We start from the raw sequence: 6,000 nt of genomic DNA, 5'->3' as shown, positions 1-6,000 counted from the left end.
ATCCTGATCACATACTTGCTTATGGGAGTGGGAAGGTGAAAGATCTAGTTTGGTTTTGGTGAATTGATGAAACCCTAAGTGCTAACCTAGTTTATCAAGTGATCATGAGATAGGTAGCACATTCCAAGTGGTGAAGCAAATGAAGATCATGACATGATGATGGTGATGATCAAGCGCTTGGACTTGAAAAGAAGAAAGAGAAAAACAAAAGGCTCAATGCAAAGGTATAAATGATAGGAGCCATTTTGTTTCAGTGATCAAGACACTTAGTAAGTTTGATCACATTTAGGATCGATAGCCATACTATTAGGAGGGGTGAAACTCGTATCGAAATGCGATTATCAAAGTGCCACTAGATGCTCTAACTCATTGGATATGCATTTAAGATCTAGTGGAGTGCTAACACCCTTGAAAATGTTTGTGAAAATATGCTAACACACATATGCACAAGGTGATACACTTGATGGTTGGCACATTTGAGCAAGGGTAAGAAACTTCACCAATGGAGTGTTCGCCCGTAGAGTGCGGATAGTTCGACGGTGCCACCGGCGCTCTATATAGAAAAGATGGAGGTCACTGTAAGTGACCAGATGCTGGTCTCGGTAGGACCAGCATGTCTGGTCAGTGGAAGCGTGATGACGCTGGCGTCAGTCTTTGATCGGACACTAGGTCACTTAGTGACCGGACGCTGACGGGGTGCGTCCGGTCCTGCTGATGTGTCAGCGCACAGAGGAGATGCCATGTGACCAAATGCTGGGTGAGTCTGGTCGAGCATGATCGGACGTGTCCGGTTGTGATTTCTCGCTTCTAGATACTTACTAGAAATGACCGAACACTGAAGTCCAACATCTGGTCACTTCGCAGCAGCGTGTCTAGTCATCTCTTGACCATTGGGATCAGACGCTCAATATTTGAAGAGAGGAGACACGTAGCGTGCATCGCATGACCAGACGCTAGGGTCCTACGTCCGGTCGATATGACCAGAGCGTCCGGTCACCCCGTGTTGTGCCCAGTGAAGGGGTACAATGGCTCTATTTCACGGGGGCTTCTATTTAAGCCCCATGGCCGGCTCAAGCTCACTCTCTTGGCCATTTGCATTGACATAACAACCTTATGAGCTTAGCCAAAGTCCTCCCACTCATCTCCATCATTGATTCATTATCTTTGTGAGATTGGGAGAGAATCCAAGTGCATTGCTTGAGTGTTGCATCTAAGAGGCACTTGGTGTTCGTGTTTCGCTATGGGATTCGCTTATTACTCTTGGTGGTTGCCACCACCTAGATGGCTTGGAGCAGCGAGAATCATCGAGCGGAGGTTGGTGATTGTCTCTGGCTATGATCATGGTGATTGTGAGGGGTTTTTGACCTTTCCCCGGTGGAGAGCCAAAAGTTACTCTAGTGGTTTTTTCGTGGCTTATGTGATCCTCATCTTGTATTGGTTGTGCGGCACCCTATTTAGGGTTTGGCGTGTGATGCCAATTAGCGCATCAACCTCTAAGTGAGTGAATCGCCACAATAAGGACTAGCTTACCGGTAAGCAAGTGAACCTCAGTAAAAAATCATTGTGTCATTATTTGATTCCGAGGTGATTTGTCTTTAGTGGTATTCATCCTTGTGATTGATTGGTTCACTCCTCGACACGACGGTATAACTATCTTGCTCTCTCTCTTTACATTACCGCAAACTAGTTGTCAAGCTCTTTAGTGTAGCTAGTTGTGAGAGGTTGTTAGTTTGGTTAGTGTGGCTCTTTAGTTAGCTTTTGAGAGCACACTAACTTAGTGTAGTGCCATAGCCATTGTGTGGATAGAAACTATACAAACTAGAATTGTGGTAGGTAGCTTGTATTTTTAGTAGGCTAGCGCAACACTTGCTTCGCCTCATAATTGTCTAACCGGTTTGTTATGTGTTGCTGTTGAAATTTTAATAGGCTATTCACCCCCCTCTAGCCATTAGGACCTTTCAGAAGGCTCATTGCTCTCTTATCGTGGGCTCTGGCTCTTGTCGAACTGACTAATTGGAGGCGGGGATAGTGGAGGTCTAAGCACCACACTGAGTCTGGGACTTAGGAGTCGGGCTTGGAGTCCAAGTTTGGACGGGGACCTGGACCCCTTAACAGGAGAGTGGTGGTTTGGTCTTGCTTATGCCTGGGGTACAAGTGGGGCGTGTGTTTCAGAGTACCCAGCTAGAATATATTGGTTCACGAATCACCATGTGATATGGTACGACTTGTCTATGATCTAGCACCGTAGTAAGAGCTGGAAGATGAAAGGGAATGAATGGATCTGATTGCTCAACTCTTGCTTGAAAGTAGAATAGGTGCTTACATAGAATGGTTACCTAATGAACTAATTATGGCTGCTAATAAAATACATACATAAGGATTCACTACTAGTAATGCTTTTTGTAAAAAAGAAACCCAGCAAACCATAAAGCTTATCATACCCTTTGGAGTCAGGAAATTATTCCCACTAGTTGGGCAGGTCCTGCGAGTACATTGTGTACTCAGGGTTTATTTACCCTGTTGTAGGTATAGCTTGAGGAATGGCTGTTGTGTGGAGGATTCTTTTGGTGGGCATAGATGGATCATTGTATCTTATCGTTAAATGTTCTTTGAATTCCGCTGTCTAAATTCTACACTCTGAACTTGGTATTATAATAATGTATTTTTGAGAACTATTGTTGTATGAAATGGACTAAGTGATGTAAACTCGTTCTCATTATTGGATCCTGGGTGAAAAATGTGGATTATTCGAGTTCTCCCTTAGGGTGTGCTCGATGAGACCGTCCGTTGTAGCCAACTTTCGAGGTGCTTAGTGTCTAGTGGAAGACGAGCACCCCTAGAAGCGTGCTATTTTGGGCGGTTCTGCCACAAAATGGCTCCTCCTGCTAGTGTGAAGACGTATCCTGATGTTGACCTTCTACTATCAACACAACCAGTGCGATCAACGTCTGCATAGCCAATAACTTCAAAGCTGTCAGACTTCTTATACGTGAGCATGTAATGCTTAGTCCCTTATAGATTACATAAAACTTTCTTAACAGCCTTCTAGTGGTCCATTCCTGGATTTGACTGAAATCTACCAAGCATCTCGGTTATATAGGCTAAGTCAGGGTGTGTGCATACTTGTGCATACATAAGGCTTCTGATAGCAAAAGCATAAGGAATAAACTTCATCTAATCATATTGTATCTTAGTTTTGGGACATTGATAGTCACCAAACTTATCACCCTTCACAACAGGTGCAACCGTAAGTGAACATTTACTCATGTTATATCTCTCAAGTACTTTCTTAATGTATGAAGTTTGAGACAAACCTAACACACCTTTGGACCTATCTCGGTGCATGTCAATGCCTAGAACATAATAGGCTTCATCGAGATCCTTCATATCAAAGTTAGATGAGAGGAACCGCTTAGTTTCTTGCAACATGTTCTTATCACTGCTTCCTAATAGAATATCATCCACATAAAGTACTAGGATAATAAATTTGCTCCCCTTGACCTTAATACATATGCAATTATCCCTTTTATTTTCAGTAAAGCTAAAATTCTGAATCACATTATCAAACTTAATGTACCACTGTCTAGACACTTGTTTAAGTCCATAGATAGATTTCTTTAGTCTACAACACATATGATCCTTGCCTTCCACAACAAAACCTTCCGGTTGAGCCATGTATACATCTTCATGTAAGTCACCATTAAGGAATGTAGTCTTAACGTCCATCTGATGCAGCTCTAAATCATAATGAGCAGCAAGCGCCATGACAATTCTTAGTGAATCTTTTGATGAGACGGGAGAGAAAGTGTCATTATAATGAATCCCTTCTATCTACGTAAAGCCTTTTGCTACAAGCCTTGCCTTGAACTTTTCCACCTTTCCTTTGGAGTCATATTTAGCTTTGTAGACCCATCTGTTGCCTACTGGTTTGACCCCATCAGGAATTTCTACTAAGTCCTAGACTTTATTAGAGCTCATAGATCTTAGCTCATCCTCTATGGACTCCAACCATTTAGATGAGTTTAGGCTCATCATGGCTTCTATATATGTTCCAGGATCATCCGCCAGTCCTATGTCGTTAACATCTTCATACATGTACATGGCATAGTCTTTTGAAATGGTGGATTTTCTCTGCCGTTGTGACCTTCTTGTAGGTTCTCCAATTGTCATAGGGATCTACTCAGTTTGCATAGGCCCAATTTCCTCATTAGTCGCCTCACCATAAGGTGCTGAGCTATCTATCCCTACATTTTCAAGTGGGTGCTCACTCTCAGAATTTTCTACTGCTGGTGCAGCACTAGAGTCCTCAGCTGGATATGGAACTAAATTCTCAGCTGGAGGTGTGATTATTTTAGGCACAAAAACAAAGTTCTCGTGGAATGTCGGTAATGGTACATTATCCCATATTTCTCTGAGATCAATGCTTCAAGGCTTAGAACTCCCACTTGAGCCATCATGTTCTAAGAAGACTGCATGTCTAGTGTCTGCAAATTTCATGGTACGATCCAGACAATAAAAGCAATACCCCTTAGATCTTTCAGGATACCCTATGAAATGACAACTTACTGTCTTAGGATCTAGCTTCCCAGTATGTTGATTAAATAATTTAGCTTTGGCTGGACAGCCCCACACACGCAAATAATTTATATTGGGTTTTCTACCAGTCCATATCTCATAAGGTGTTTTAGGGACTGATTTTCTAGGAACCTGATTAAGTACATGCACGACTGTCTTTAATGCCTCCATCCACAAACTCATTGGCAGCGTAGAGTTACTTAGCATACTTCAGACCATATCCATTAGGGTGTGATTACGCGTCTTAGCTACTCCATTTTACTGAGGTTCACCAGGAGTTGAATATTGGGCAACTATGCCATTTTCCTGAAGGAAATGAGCAAACAGACCAGAGATTTGTCCGTATGGAGCAGCTCTCCCATAATACTCCCCTCCACGATCTGATCTTACCACTTTGATCTTTAAATTATGCTAATGTTCAACTCTAGCCTTAAATATCTTAAACTTATCAAGTGCTTTAGATCGTTCGCGTATTGGAAAGATGTATTCATAATGGGAGTAATCATCAGTGAAGGTAAAGAAGTAACTAAATCCATCAACTAATGTAACAGAGAAGGGACCGCATATATTGATATGAATTAATTCTAATAGTCTCGAACTCTATATTGCTCCTTTCTTAATTTGCTTCACGTATTTTCCCTTAATACAATCAATACAGTGCTCTGAGTCAGAGAAGTCTAATGGATGAAGTATCTCTTCTCTAATGAGACACTCCATTCTCCCCTTCGAAATGTGGCCTAAACGACAGTGCCATAATTTCGACGAGGTCTCATTAGTGATGCTTCTCTTTCGCTTATTAGTGACATCACGCACATTCATCACAAAGGAATCATTAAGAGGCAATAAATAAAGTTTGTCATGCCTGGGGGCATAATAAACAATCTCATCATCAAACTTAAGCAAACATTCATTGTTCCCAAAGTTACTGTCGACACGAAATTTCGTCCCATGTTGAGGACATATGAGCAAGCCGGAAGGGTCCGCTCGATGGAGTTGGAGATCCATCTAGCTTTAGCGTAGGGATGGTCGATCCTGCACGCTCCTCCTGAGACGTGCCAGTCAATTTGACTCTGCAATTGACAAGGAGAGAAAGTTTATCAGTAATTTAGGGCGGAACATGTCGGGGCACCTAAAAGCGGTCTTTGCTATGTCTTCCTTAGCCATAAAAATTTGGTTGTATCCTGCATTGCCGTCCATGAAGCTAATAACCTTGTGCCCGGCTACTGCATCCACTAACATATCAGCTATCGGCATCGAATAACCATCCATGGGTGTGGCTTTGTTCAGATCCCTGAAATCGGTGCAAACTCTCAATTTTCCATTCTTCTTATATACATGGACAACATTTGATATCCACTCTGCATATCGGCACGGTCGGATAAATTTTGCTTCCAGTAACCTTTCAGTCTCCTTTTTGATATCATC

Source organism: Miscanthus floridulus, chromosome 7 (assembly GCF_019320115.1).
Source record: "Miscanthus floridulus cultivar M001 chromosome 7, ASM1932011v1, whole genome shotgun sequence".
Lineage (NCBI taxonomy): Eukaryota > Viridiplantae > Streptophyta > Magnoliopsida > Poales > Poaceae > Miscanthus > Miscanthus floridulus.
The sequence above is the reverse complement of the archived record's forward strand: the minus strand, read 5'-3'. Positions refer to the sequence as shown.